At 42.0% G+C, this 15,701-nt stretch overlaps 1 pseudogene; it reads left to right on the top strand.

Annotated features, from left to right (window-relative positions):
• Positions 1–19: 19 nt before the first annotated feature.
• On the top strand, positions 20–14,322 carry LOC112393910 (trafficking protein particle complex subunit 2-like; annotated as a pseudogene).
• The last annotated feature ends 1,379 nt before the right edge of the window (positions 14,323–15,701 follow it).

The raw sequence follows: 15,701 nt of genomic DNA, 5'->3' as shown, positions 1-15,701 counted from the left end.
TGGCCTCTGAAGTGAGGCAGGAGCCGTCTTCTGGGACTGACCCCTTAACGTGTGGGATCTGACTCGCTCTCCATGTAGATAGTATCAGAATTGAGTTAAACTGGAGGACACCCAGCTGGTGTTGCCGGGATTTGCCTGGTGTGGGGGAAAAACCTCCACACATTTGGTGACCAGAAGTGTCAGAAGTGGTGTTTTGTGTGAGTGCTAAAGAAGACACATGGAACACACATAGTAAAGGAAAAACTGGGTATGTTTTTTCCTTTAAAGCCCCAATTCCCAGAGATTCGGATCCAGTAGGGCTAGGGTGGGGTCTGAGAATTTGCATTTCTGACATGTTTCCCAGTAACCCTGATGTGGGCGAGCTACACACTGAGACCGCAGCTCTAATCTCATGCCACTCTCTCCCAGGATCTTCTTTGTCAATTACCACCTACCAGAGAAAAAGTACTGCCTCTCCCACAGTGAAGGTACAAATGTATACAGCCTGCAGGCAGGGAGTATATCTGTGGGTCCCTCCCACTCCCAAGGCCAGTCCCTACCTGCAGTTTACTAAGAGACAGAAATCATTACGTTTCAAAAACCGTGTCCAGGTAGGTTTCTGGCTGTGGTTTCTAACTCGCAGAATTAAACAGAAGCAATTAGACTGAAAGCTGCCAGGTTTTAAGGGCCTGTATAGCCTTTCACCTCTCCGGTCTCACAGAACTGAAGTGGAGGCTACATTTGGTTCTTTTGCCAATAGTGCTCTCCTGTGTCTCTTCCACCAGGTCAGAAGCTGTTGGAGAGTAGAAAGCACATTTTATTCACCTCTGTATCTCTTCCAAGCCCGTGCTCAGCTCCCTTGCTAGAAAGGAACATAAAGTTTTGCACATTCTAGATGTAACAGGAATCACATTTAGAAGATATTAAATAGCTACACTTTCTATTCTCATATGACTGATGTTCTCTCAAAGCCCATCCATCATTAAAGCTCAGTTTACTGCCCAGGAAAAAAGAGGGAGGTATCAAAGAGTCATAGTTCATGAAAGAAGATATTACTAAGTGATGTCCCACTGGGTAGAAAGCTGAAGCAGATATACCTTCTGATTCTAGGAGGAAGCCATGAGGTAGAGAAAGCTAGAGCAGGAGAGAGGACATGCCCCTGGGGTCAAATCAAGAGAGGTCAAGGAGGAAAGGCAGAAGCAGAGGGGGCTTTCCTGTTTGGGGCCTGAGGAGGAGACCACCTTCAGAGAACTCCTGCAAAAAATAAAAAGAGAAAATGGCAACAGAAGAGAAAAATAGACATGGTAGTATGCCATGAGGATGCAAAAAAAAAGGTATCTGGGAACGGTCAGCTCATGTGGGGCAGGGAAGGTATCCAAACACTCTGACATGCTGCCAGAGGTGGAAAGGTGTGGAAGAGTGAGGAGGGTGGTGGGAAGAGCAGGGGGAAACTGACCCTGTGGCAGAAGCTATATGGTGGAAAACCATAGACCCAGGATGGAGGGAGGTGGCTGAGACCCAGAGAATCTGCAGCTTTAGTGAGGACCAATGTGACGGAGAAACCCTGGACCCCAGTAGGCCACCACATCGCAAGTCATGCTGACTGCAGTGTCAGCAGTTTCTACCAGCAGGATCCCCAGTGGATGGACAGGACATCATCTCAAAGGCTAGAAGGGACCAGGGGACAGCATCAGGACCCGTAGGTGGACATCACCCCTTTCCTCGCCACAAAGAGGACAGCTAAGCTTCCCTTCCACCCAGGAGTCATCTTGTGGATATCTAAGGTGAGTCCTAAGAGGAAACAGGAATCTTGACTTTGAGTATTTATCCAAAAGATACTAAACAAATCTCTAAAAGACTGTTTAAGCAGCAGAGCCTGAAATACCCTCAATGTGCAAATTTCAGTTTTTTCCCCACCTTCAGTGGGAATGGGGGGAGAAAGAAGATAATAATAGTTTCTTCTCCACATCCAAATGTCCATGTAAAAATGTGTCCTTGAAACTCAACAAAAATGTGACAAAGTGTGTAGGATTTTGCTGTTACATTCATTTTGTATAAGCCTAGTTTATTTAAGCTAAAGTTTCTTCCACTGGAAAATAATAGCAGAAAATGGAGCTACTGGGAACAGCCCAGAAACAGTATCCAGGACACTGTGTGTGGCAAGATTGGATGGATAGATAGTAAGGAGGATGACCTACTCTTCAAAAGTTTCCTTCCTCTTTACTACAAAACTCATTTTTCCCCCCTCTGGCATTCATCTGTTGAAATGAATTGCCCCTCCCAAGGAGGATACACACAAAGATAGAATGCTAATAACCACAATACCTAGCACCTCAGCTTCCTTACAGTAGGCATTGAATATTTATTTGGTCATTCGATGTGCTAATTAGATTTGAAGAGAGAGATCATGAAAATTACGTGGTGTACTTGGTTGATTTAACGAAGGGAAGACAAGATGAGCGCTCCTAGGAATATCCATGGAGCTGACAAGGGCTGGGTATGGTCATACTTTGTAGTAGCTGCTATTGGATGGAGAGCAGGGCTACCTGTCTGCTGTCCTAGATGTGCTGGGAACAGAGAATGAGCTCGCTTTGAGACATGACTTTCCTCTTAGTTCCAACTGAGTTGGAAGTTTGGCCTCTTTTTCTCCTTCTCCATATTCTGCTCTAGAGAGGCATTTGAAGAACATCTAGAACAAAAACCTCCTATTATGGATGAGGAACCTGAGCTCACAAAGGTAAAATAATTTACACAACTTCTAAATGACAGAGACTGGAATAATTTTCAAGCCTCCCAGGTCAGGTTTTTCCTTTACTGCAGACTCCTCTGGATGCAGGCAACAAATCAAACTGTCAGAGGGGGAAAAAAAAATTATTGGCCCAGAGAAGTAAAGTCCAGGGGCAATTTCGGGTATGGCTGAATTCAAATGCTCAACTCAGTTTGCCAGGAAGACATATTTCACCATCATTCCTTTCCACCTTTTGCTATTTTGGCTTTTATATCATGTCAAAGATGGCTACTGGCACCTCCAGGCTGAGGTTCCACAACTTAGAAAATCCAGTGGGAAGACAAGAGTCTCTTTCCTGACTCGAGATGCTGGTTCCCCTGCCTTTGTTCACTGCTTTAAACCAGTCGCTGTGGTTAGAGCTTCTCTCATAGATGACACATGCTCCTGGAGTATAAGACAGTCACACCCTAAGCTCAGAGACTGAAAGGAGAAGAGAGAGTGGCTTCTCAATGGAAAATCAGAATATTGTTACCAAAAGGAGGAGGGAAAAGAGTCTGTTTCTATGACAGCATCCTTCTAGGCTGTGTGGTCCAGATACACCTGTGACATCAGACACACACCTTGTATTATTCTCAATTGAAAGGAAGGTTAGTTTATTTAATCTTACGAAAGGGGATAAAATGGTCTTCTTTTCATGGAGAATAGACACCTTGCACAATGTTCACTCTGGAAGGTAATGTCAGGAAGGATCCTGGCAGGCAACAGGGGCTCGCTCTAATTCAGATAATCTAAGAGAGTTTAATAAAGAGATATTTACAAAAGCAAAGGGTGTAGGGGAGGTACAGAGATGGTGCAGTACCTGGAGGGTAGTAACGTCTGGGTTCCCTGACCCCCCTGGCCCTGAAGGGGCAAGAGGAGGGGGTGACCCCTAAACCAGGAGGCACAGAGGACTGCTTGGAGAGGGCAACTGGACTGAAGCTGTGACCTGTAGTGAGGATACAGTCTCAAAATGGGAGCTGGGGAAACAACAAATTCCCAAACCTTCCTCTCCTCCCTCCATCCAATTTTCTGTAGAAGGTCTCTATTGGGTGACCCATCAGGAGGCCAGAAGCAGGAATCTCATCATTGTGGATCATAAGGTCAGCCTCTCAGAGCACAATGCTGGACAGACAAGGATCAAGATTGGGTCCAGAGAGGAACAGACAGTATTCAGTTTCTCAGTTACATTTGCACCCTATTCATGGGCCATGAGATGTCTGACTGTACGCCCTTGTCTAAACTCCTATACTGCAGCATTGCCCGCTAAACATCTATAATTGAAATCCTTTGAAACATGTGGGATTGTGAACATACATGACAACAGCAACAGCGAGGCCCACTGGGGCTTCATTTTGGTTTGGGGTCATAAGACTTGCTCGAGTGTTTGTTCCTTTGTTTGCTAGCTTTGTGGCCTTGAAAAAGCCAGATAATCTCTCAGAGATGGAGTTTCCTCATCTTCAATATGAAGATAATATTTCCCTTGCCCACCTGATGGTATCTGTCATTCAGTACAAATGAAATATTAGATATAAAAGTGTATGGGGAGGGCTTCCCTGGTGGCGCAGTGGTTGAGAGTCCGCCTGCCGATGCAGGGGACACGGGTTCGTGCCCCGGTCCGGGAAGATCCCACATGCCGTGGAGCGGCTGGGCCCGTGAGCCATGGCCGCTGAGCCTGCACGTCCGGAGCCTGTGCTCCGCAACGGGAGAGGCCACAGCAGTGAGGGGCCCGCGTACCGCAAAAAACAAAAAACAAAGTGTATGGGGAATGACAAAGTACTAATTTCATATTGATCATTTCAGCCTTTGTATGTGAGCATAGGTAATACAATGTTTTATTTATGGCTATGCAGTTTTGTAATTCTTACATCAGGAAAAGTTCTAGAGTGCATTTGATGCATTCTATATGTGGCAGTATGTTTTAACCATGTGAAATTTGAAATGAGTTAATGAGAAATTAACCTCCAGTTTACTCCAGGATTGCATTGAGGAGATGATTTACTGTGATTCTGTTTATTGCTGGGGGAAAAATATAAAAGGTTAATCAAGTTTTCTGTCTGACAAGTGAGTCACTGTGCTTATTATCTGTTTATGAGTAGACAAAGGCACAAAACATCCTTGTGTCCCAGTGAGCTCTGTGAGTCCTTTAAAAACTGTACATTAGCCATGGATCTTCCTTCTAACTCTCCCCTGCAGTTTGCTGAGGATATTTTCCATAATATAACTAGGCTTATCACAATGTACTTCTGCACTGCTGGCTCCTAGGACAATTGCCTAGATTTTCAAACCCCAGATTGGAAGCTGTGGTTTGATAAAAACTACTTTGGAGAAAATGGAAACACTCCCCTCATCCCCTCTTACCTCCCCCTTTCCCTCTATGAATATCCTGGTTCCTAAGACTCTCTTGATCAGATTCCCTTATTGTCCCAGTTTCATGAGAACTCATCAGTGACAGCTTCCAGGGGTGCACTGAGAGTATACTATGTGTTAAGAACTCTACATCAATATTTTACTTAATCTCCCCAATATCAGATGAAGTAGGTGTTATTATCTCCATCGTATGTGAAAGGACTGAAGCTTAGAGAGGCTTACAGCAGAAGAATTTGAATCCAAATGTCTGAGTCCAAAGCCTGTGACCCTAACCACCATACTTTATAGCCTATCTGTTTCCATGTTGTTCTTTCTCTCTTATAGTAAAATCTGATTGATCCTCATAGAAGAATGGGTCTTACTTGGGTCAAGATGCAGAGGGAGTTTTATTCTTCTCATTTCAGAAGACACTTATGTACCCATTGCAGATACATTGCTGATACTTTTTTGGGAAAGGGACAGCCACTATCCCCTGAGGACCCTATGTTAACAGCTGAGAAGGGAATAGCTGTATTGAGTTGCTGTTCTCTGTTAGTCACCATGAAGTCTAGATTCTAATTATTGCGATATCACAATTCAAGGCCATCTGCAAGACAAATGGTCAAAAGCCAGAGTGCTCAGCTTTGCAATATACTATTGTGGTAAAAACATAACACAGGATTTTTTTTTTTTTTTTTTTTGCGGTACGCGGGCCTCTCACTGTTGTGGCCTCTCTCGTTGCGGAGCACAGGCTCCAGACGCGCAGGCTCAGCGGCCATGGCTCACGGGCCCAGCCGCTCCGTGGCATGTGGGATCTTCCCGGACCGGGGCACGAACCCGTGTCCCCTGCATCGGCAGGCGGACTCTCAACCACTGCGCCACCAGGGAAGCCCAGGATTTTTTTTAATATAGAAAATGTAGGAGAATGCTCAGTGACTGAGAATCTATATACGGAACTTAATCTATTTTTCCTAGATGACGGCTATAAGAGGTTAAGCCCAATGGTATAAACTTTACCTTGCTGAATTTCCCCATCAATTTCAGCTGTTCATATTCCATTTTTTACTTCTTAAGCACATTGGAGAAGTATATGAGAAGAAATGCACACTCATCTTTTTAAATGACATAAGAGATAGTGAACAATTTAATAGAAAGAAAAGAAAAACACTCAACTCATTTAGTAATTCTCTTAATGAATTTTTGTCAAGTGCTTAATTTTTGCTGGGTTCCAGGAGTACTGGGAAACTTCTAGTCTAATAGGGGATCCAGGGACAAGCAATGTAACATAGTGAGTATTACAGTAAGAGTTAAGTAAGAAGGGTGAGTGGGCATGACCACAACTGACTCAGTCTCAGAGGGTCTAGGAAAACGTCCAAGAACACTTGCTGTCTCCTTTGAGATCTAATGGCTGAGTAGGCCTTAATCAAGCTGGGGGAGGGTGTTTCAGGCTGAGGTGCAACACAGACAAAAGCCTGGCTCCATTTTAAGGAAATGAAAGTAGTTCAGCGTTGTTGGCACTGTGAGGGAGGAAGTGGCAAAAGATAAAGAATGGCAAGAAGCAGAAGCTAAATCTTAGAGAGTCTCTTAGCTCCGTTAAATGATTTGGACTTTTCTATTAAGGTCAATAAGTAGCTATTAAAATTTTTAAGCCAGTGAATGACACGATCAAATTTGTGCTTTAGGAAGATGATTACTCTTGACTCCAGGTCCCAGAGGACGCTGGTCTGGGTTGGCGTGCTGGTGCAGTGACACTGACCTTCACCTCTGAGGAAGCTGAGTCCTTGTTTTCCTTGCCTTTGTTGGGCCATAGATGTTGCAATACAGCTATGTTTAGACTCTACATACAGAAAACCCATATTCAAATGAAACATCAATTCCTGTAAGGACAAATTTCTGTCTCCCTGGAGTGGAAGATGTCTGTTGTAAACAACCTGCTACCAAAAGGCTGGCTGATCTCCTTGGTCTCCGCTGCTGGCAGGTTGGGCATTCAAGAGCAGCGTTAGCTAGATCAGTGGGGACCCATCAAGCGTCTGCCACACGCCCACTCTGTTCTTGCACCTTTTGTGCAGCACAGAATCATCCTTCCCCACTGGTCGTTGAGAGACCCCTCTGCAGTGGATGCTCCCTGGGGGACAGTAATATCTGCATACTTTGTGCCCATTCCTATAGGTGAGTCTACATACCTCTTCCCCAGACTTGCTTGTCCCTAGTTCTCCAGTCCTTTTCCTTCCAGACTCAAGGCCAATCATCCATACAAAATGGGTAACCAAGCTTGCTGTTCATCACTTCCTCACTGAGTAATTTCCTATCTCTCCCTTGACTAACGGACAGGTCTAAGATGCAGTTTTTACGTCTTCTCAGGGGATGGACACACAGAATTGAGCGATCAGTCACACCTAGTGGCAGCCTGCTTGCTAACGAATCCTCATATCGGCTCTCCTTACATCTACTTTCCCCTTGTCCTGATCTCTGGGATTATTCTCAAGCCTTCAGGCTGTGCTTCCAAGGGAGCCCAGGCTAAATGGTTGGCATCAGGAGTGAGCTTAGAAATCAAACCATAAGAATGGGATTTTCAAATTAGATTACTAGTGGTAGTTACTATTACCCTGCACTGGGTGCATCAGAGTTGGTTGAATATCCATCCAGGTTGTAAAATTTTAACTGTGACATCACACCAGTGACAGCTATAAAGAAAGTGCCTGAATGTTCTAGATTCATTTTCCCATTCTCACAAGCTGGGAGTGCAGTGGCATAAATTACTGTGTTGTCACACTTTTCTGAACATGTGGAAGGAAAGCTGTTGGTGATCAGGGGGATAGCTGAATAGGTGCTGTGGGTGCTCAGGTGTATTCGTTCCCTGTGAAATATTTCAGCATTTCTTCTTTCTGATGATTCGGTAACTGATGGCATTTTCCACCTTCATTGATTCCATGCTCTAAATCAATGAAACTCTACCCTGATGTGTACAACTGAATTGCCTCAGTGCTTAAAAAAAAAAATCAATGCATGTATGGACTCCATCATTTAAATCAGAATGTCTAAAAGCGGGGCCCAGATATCTGTGTTTTTAAAAGCTCCTCGCATGGTTGTAATGTGCAGCCAGGGTTGATGACAGCACTTCCAGACCAACAGAGAGGGGAGGGTGGAGGGTGACTTACATTCATTGAGCAAGCACTACCATTGGCATCTTCCCTTTTTATATACACATGCAGTTTCAATAACAGTGATATGGGAAAGAGTAATCAGATTTCTCCTTGAAGGAACATGCCAACAGTTTGGTAGAAATACTTATATTTGATGCTTGGGGTAAAAGGTGAGTCCTCTCAAGGGCATGTTCAAAACAAAACTGTTTCCAAAAATCGCAGGCATATGACAAGGAGAGGAATTGTTTGGCCTTTGTGGGACTGGGAAAGAGAATGTAAAGAAGAGGGATAGGAAAGAATAAAGCACAAAGTAGCCTGCTGTGAGCCTCCAGATCTTCCACGACTCAACTCCCAGTGCTTGGGGTTAGGTAATAAGTGTTAAGGTTTCTGCCCAGGTGACATGGTCAGTATGAAAACAGGAGCTGGATGGTCAGGAATGTCTCTCCCAAGGTCTATGTCTCAATGTGATAATAGCTAATATTCACTGAGGGTAATTTTAGACATTCAGGAGTTGCAAAAATAAGTTGAAAGATGCCGTCTGTCCCATTGTGACAGAAAAGAACCTGCTGATGTCAGGAGATCACCTTGGTGATGGGCTCACAGCTAGCGCTACACTTATGAGGCTCCACAGAGAGCCAGTGGGACCAAAAATGCCCCTCCAGGGTGCTAAGCTCTTGAGAGTAATCATGAACCAGCACCTCCCAAAGGGTGTTCTGTGGAACTGGAGTTCTACGGACGTTAAATGAAAAAAATATACAAGGGTTTCCTGATCAAAGACGTCGGTCAGAAGGGCTAAATGAAAGGTCTTCCAAAGCCTTTAGTTTGCTAAATGAGCCTGGTGAGGGTCCAAGAGGGGAAACAAGACTGCAGCTCTCCTGCATGTTCTCATGAAATACCTCAAAGACCCCAATTCCCTGAGAGTCATTTGGGGAAACATTCCTACAGGCCTATGTATGAATGACTGATGACAAATAGATGTCTTTGCAAGAAATGAACAGAGACAAAAAGATATAAGTACATGCACTTATACATTTTAAATTTGCCTTCTTTTTAAATCAGAAACAAAAGTAAGTTGTTTTTCCTTTTTCTAGAAATAAGCCTTCATCAACACAAACTGTTAGGCCACGGGAATTCACTGGGCATTTCCGTTACTGGTGTCTCACCGCAGGGCCTATCTATTGAAGACAATGTCTGGAAGCTTCTACGTTGTCATTGTTGGTCACATGATAATCCAGTTTTTGAAATGGAGTTTCTGCCAGCTGGAAAAGCAGAATCCAAAGACGATCACCACCATCTGAACGAGTTCGTAGCTCACACTGCTATCGACCTCGTAGACAGAACATGTGGCTGTCAAACAACACGTACCTGAAGACGGGGAACGAGTTCAGTGAATGGTTTGTTTCAGCATTCGTCACTGCGGGTCATATGAGATTTATTATGTGGCATGACGTCAGGCAAGAAGCCAGAATAAAGAACTTCTTTATCGATGTCTATGATTTATACATAAAGTTTGAAATGAATCCATTTTATGAACCCAATTCTCCTATTTGGTCAAGCGCATTTGACAGAAAAGTTCAGTTTCTTGGGAAGAAACACCTTTTATGCTGAATGCAAAAAATTCGGAAGTAAACAGTGTCACTACAGTAGGGTATACTCAGGAATGTGTACATTGTAAGTAACTTGATTAAACAGCATGGAAAAGTTTTAGTTGTAGTCTCAATTTATCGAAACCTAATGCAATTGCTTTCACATTTAAACATAGTATATCAGTTTCTTACAATTATCAACAGATTGATATTTGCTTGTAAACAGTGTTATTTATGAAGAGTTCTTTATCGGGAATCTTGAAATATTTCTATTTTAAAAATTGAGAATAAGCTTTTGAATTTCCTCATTCAGATAGCTTGATCTTGTTCCAAATGTCATGGTCAAGATTTGGTAGGCAGATTTAAACCCAAAAGCTTCTGCAGTAGGGGATGAAGTTGATAGCACATACAGGGGCTCATCTATACACCTGAGATGTTATGAAAACGTATAGGTAGAATACATAGAAATCGTATATGTACACTAAGAAGCCAAGAAGCCAGAGCAGACAGCTTTGTGTTGCCAAATGCCACAGGCCTGCCCCTGTCGGAGACTGGGAACGGCGATCCTCCTGTAATCCTAGAATCCTGGATCCATGTTTGTCAAGTGGGAGGCTAGGTCCAAAGTGACAGGTTATGTTCTTATGTTTCCTTTCCTCAGACAGTAAACTAAAGATGAAGTGAACCCGTTGATAGCTGTACTAGGAAAAAGTTGTACGGCAGTTTTAGAATTGTAAATAAAGAAAAGCTTGCATCACATTAACCCTTGCGCTCTTGGCTGTTTAGGCTGTATACCATACCGGAGGGGGCGGGAGTGACTTCTTTTGTACTGTAACAGCGTGGGATCTTACAGTAAACCAGTAAAGGTCCATTGAAAAGCAAGTAATATGACTGGGTATTTTCTGTGCTAATTGCGAGCACAGAAAGAATTTTGTTCCATTCTGAGTAACCCGAGCAAGTAATTCTAAGTTTGGTCTTGTATCTTTGTGTGAAGCTGTTAGCATAATTTTTTACCGCATTTATTTGATATCCTAAATAAAGATGTTTGTCCAAGGAAAAAATAACAAAACAAAACAAAAAACAGGCTGTTATCCTGCACGAGGCATTGTGTAGTCCATGGATGCTTATCCCCCATTGGTTGTACATGATGTAATGGCTCTGCATAGTTATTTCACTGACTCCTTGAAACTGCAACTCCCTGTTGAGAGTTGAAGTAATATATGTGAGAACAGTAGGGAGCCCGAAAGTAAAGAATTCATCCCACTGAATTTTTTCCTATCGTACGTTCATGATGTGACTTCACAAGTCGACCGCAAACCGAGAAGCAGTTCACATTTATTGGCGGGAGGTTAGAAACAGCTTGTGCTTCTGGGTCAAGTCACCTTTACTGAAGTGGAGAGACTGTGATGATGTAGCTTTGGCGTGGGAGGCAAGAGACCTGAATTCTCGTCCCAGTGATTCATACTCTTGCTGTGTGACCTTGGCCAAATGCCTAGCTGTCTCATCTGTAAAGTGGGGCTTAGATGCTCTTGCAGGTCTCTTCCAGTTTGAATCTAGGTGTATCTGGATAACTGCACGATAATAAATGTAAGCCATTCCAAAGTGACTGGAGAAAACCTTGGAGAACTTGGAATGGACAAAAAGGATCCTCCTTAGGAAAGACCCCTTCTTAACAATGAGGCTCCAGAAGTTTTACAGCCGCTATTCTCTGTGGGTCTGGGGGTAGAGATAGCGAGATGCTTAGTTTGAGAAAGCTTTACTCATTCCTAGGGCTCCTTTTCTTACTCTGTTGAAGGTTACACGACGCTGGGAAAAGGCTGAGGGGTCCAGGCCCTGAGTCTCCACGCGATGTTGCTATCCACTCACACGAGTGTCCAGCCATGATGCTCCCTTGCTCAGTTGTGGTGTCCAGGGCTGTGTGTCTCCACGCCTGCTTAGTCCTCTCTTGCACCCTTGCAGCTGTCCCTGACTTGAAGTTCATATTGATACCTTCTTTCCCTCTGCCCTTTACTTCCTCGTGGACTACTGGAGCTCTCACGGTGGGGCAAATATTTTTCTGAGGGTTGTGAAGAGCTCAGTCTCTACCAGAGCAACAACCTCTGTCCCATCGCCCAAGAATGGTCAGCATAACTTTCCTTAGAAGTAGTAAGACAACAATATGTTTGCATTTTCATACGCTGTCATATTAAATTCTCAATGATTCACCTAATTTTGTCTCCCTATTAGAATTTCTGATGTCTGAATTGGAAGGTTGGCGTGGCCAGGATGTATATAACTTGAACAAAGCTCTCCATGTGATTCTAGCGTTCTCTCCATCTCTCCACTCCCCCACCCAAACATGAGGCCTCTCTCCTTCTTTGGTCCTTTAGCTCTAAACATAGGGAAGCAGGACATTTCTGTTGACCTTAGCAGTGTTTGAAAGGTTCATTTCATTTGCGGCTTTAGACTCCCTGTGTGAAATTATGGGAAGAACTGCAACAGAATACATTTTTGTTCATGTGACCTTTTTCCCATTTTAGGTATATCCTTCTAAAATGTCTCTCTCATAATACTGCCCCCTCCATAATTCAAGCCCCTGGACAACTGGTAGAACCTCCAGCGTGGTCTTTCCTGCGTCTTCTCATCCATTCTTCATACAGCAGCTAGAGGGATCTTCTAAGAAGTCTGATCGGGACTCATCCCACTGAATACTCTCTTGGCTTTTACTGCTCTTAGGGCAGATTCTAAAACTCATAACATGGTCCACAAGAGCTTTGTGGTCTGACACAGTCCTAACGATATATCAGATCTCAACTCTGGACACTTATCGCCTTTCCTTAAGCTTCCACCACACCGGCCTCCTGCTTTTCGCCATGCTCCTTTCTGCATCAGGGCAAATGCTGGTCCTTCAGCCTGGGACCATCTTTGCTCCACTTCTTCATGTTCCCAGTTATAAATCATCACGTAGGTGGATAGGGATGCCACTTTCTTAGGTTGCGGAGTCTATGATTATTACTTAGGAGCCTATCTGAAACTTTAGTTCAATGAGTAGTATGTGTATAAAAGTTAAAATATCTTTATTTTTTTCACATGGGGAGCCGATTTTTTGGCACTGTTAATTGAATGGCCATCCCTCCTGTACGACGCAATGCCACTTTTCCCATATTTCTTAATTCTGGTGTGAACCTAAGTCTGTATCTACACTCTCTCCTCTTTTACTGAACCTTTGTGCCTATTTTTATACCATCACCACACTGCGTTAATTACCATATAGTTTTATAATAAATCTTTATATCTGGTAAGGAGATTCTCCCCCTCCTGACTAATTGTTCTTCAAGAATTTTTTTGTTCTTGGCCCATTACACTTCCATTGGGCTTTTTGGACCAATTTATCAAGTTCTGGGAGGAAACTCTGTTGAAATGCTCGTTAGAATTGCATTGAATTTTACAGGTATATTTTGGGACATTTTACATATTTATGACTTCTCATCCAGGAAGTTAGCATATGTCTCTATTTTGTAAATCTTTTATGGCTTTCAATAAAGTTTTATAATATTCTCCATAAAGATCTTAGACATCTATATTAGATTTATTGCTAGGTCACTTCTAGATTTTATCACAAGTTTTTGATACTGCAAATGGCATTTTCAAAAATTTATCCTTTCATTGGTTGTGGTTTGTGGTTGATGCACAAGAATGAATTCATTTTTCATAAGGTAATCTAGTATCGAGCAACTTCGATGAAGTCTCTTAGTAGCTCTAGTTTTTGCCTTTCAATTCCTTTAGTTCCCTATGTAGAAATTAATATTTTGCTCACAAATAATGACAATTTGATTTTTCCTTACCTATCATTTTAACTTTTATCTATTTTCATATATTATTCTGCTAACTAGGTCTTTCATAATAATGTTGATTAAAACTGGCATAACAGACATCCTTGTCAGATTTTACTATTAAGTGTAATATTTGCTCTTGGCTTTCTTTGTGATTTCCTTTCTCAGGTTAAAACAGTTGTTATAAGTTCATATTATAAATTAGTATTAGCATTAATAATTAGTATTAGCATTATGAATGCTTTCTCTGAATTTGCAGAGATTACCATATGTCATAAAATGAGATGGAATATGTTCCCTCTTTTTCTATTTTCTAGACCAGTTTGTATAAGATGAGAATTGTTTTTTGAAGAACTGTTGGAATTTGCCTATAACATCATCTGGACCTATGCTTGTTTTTTCATTCCTTATTTATTTCTCACTTCTGCAGATTTTCTTTCTATCATGTGAAACTGGGAAGCACACTTTTTAAAAATTTCTATATATTATATATAGTATCCTGAATTTCTACATGTTAGGCAAGTTTTTGTATTAACCTGATCCACCAGCTTTCTAAAATCAGGAGTGTTGGATTAGTCCTTTAAAAATTTTTTTTGCTGGGCTTCGCTGGTGGTGCAGTGGTTAAGAATCCGCCTGCCACTGCACGGGACACGGGTTCGAGCCCTGGTCCGGGAAGATCCCACATGCCACGGAACAACTAAGCCTACGTGCCGCGCTCCGCAACAAGAGAAGCCACTTGCAATGAGAAGCCCGTGCACTGCAACAAAGATGCGGCAACCAGAGAAAAGCCTGCGCACAGCAACGAAGACCCAGCACAGCCAAAAATAAATAAATTAATTTAATTAATTTAATTTATAAAAAAAAAATTTTTGCTTACTATTGTAAAATGAGGTCTCTATTTTATTATCTATTCTTGCTAGTTAATACTGGAATATAGGAGGCATGCTTGCATTCAGTTCTAATCACTTTGCTAAGCTCTTTAAAATGTATCCAGCACATTACCAGAGTCAGCAGTCTGTGACTGCAAAATAATATTTTATTTTCTTTGGTATTCACGATACAAAGAGTACTAGGCATATTGCATGGACTACCAGAAATCTATTTTCCTCCAGGGTTTCACTTTCCAATAGATTTTGGAGAAGCTCTAAGGAATGTATCTACATAAATGGTTCTCTGTTGTTGGAATCATCCACTTGTTCCTGCAGCCCATGCTCTGAACCACTGCTTCTCCAAAGCCAGGCACAGCCCCTCTCGCCACCTCACAGAGCATTCCACATCCTTATCAGATTCCTCCAAGCTTGGACATGATCCCCTCTCATAATTCCCAAACTATTTAACAAAACTTATTTGTGAGCACCTAGAGGAGATGATCAAGTGACTTATAACGGAAAGAAAATTTGTCATCAGATTTTCAAAAACAATGCTCCAGAAGAAAATGAAACAATATATTTAAGACACTCAAAGAAAAAGAATGTGCCGTAAGGGTTGTATAACCAGCCAAATTGACTTTGAATATCAAAAGCTCTAAACTTAGTATCAACATCTAAATATTCAACCCTTAACCCTTTCCTGAATCTACCAGAGATCAACCTTCAGACACACAACATGTCTAGGACTTTGTCATAAATACTGGCATGTAGTTATTTATAGAACTAAGTTGAAATGAGAGTAAAAAGACAAGATTATAGTGTGTAATAGTTATATGTTTTGACGATGTAATCACAGTCTAACTAAAAAATGCCTGGGGGGAGCATCACAAAAAAGCTTTTAATTGTTTTCATAATCCTCTGATGGATAGTATTAATATCAGTATTATGGGACAAACACTGTGTATGACATAGGATGAAACAAATTAGTAATTACGACCTATTCTAATTCTATTATTCCCTCTGTTCTGGAGAACCAGGATTCTTAGTATGGAAAAAAGAAGAGACAGATGTAGGCTAGAAGAGAGTAAGTAAAAACTCAATTGTCCTGAATTTGAATTGAATGAGTGTATATTAGTAGAATTCAAATTTATATTTATGAATATATATGTATGTATATATATATATATATATATATATATATA

This window comes from Neophocaena asiaeorientalis, unplaced genomic scaffold (genome assembly GCF_003031525.2).
Source record: "Neophocaena asiaeorientalis asiaeorientalis breed wild unplaced genomic scaffold, Neophocaena_asiaeorientalis_V1.1 scaffold152, whole genome shotgun sequence".
Lineage (NCBI taxonomy): Eukaryota > Metazoa > Chordata > Mammalia > Artiodactyla > Phocoenidae > Neophocaena > Neophocaena asiaeorientalis.
This window is presented reverse-complemented; position numbering and strand designations above follow the sequence as displayed.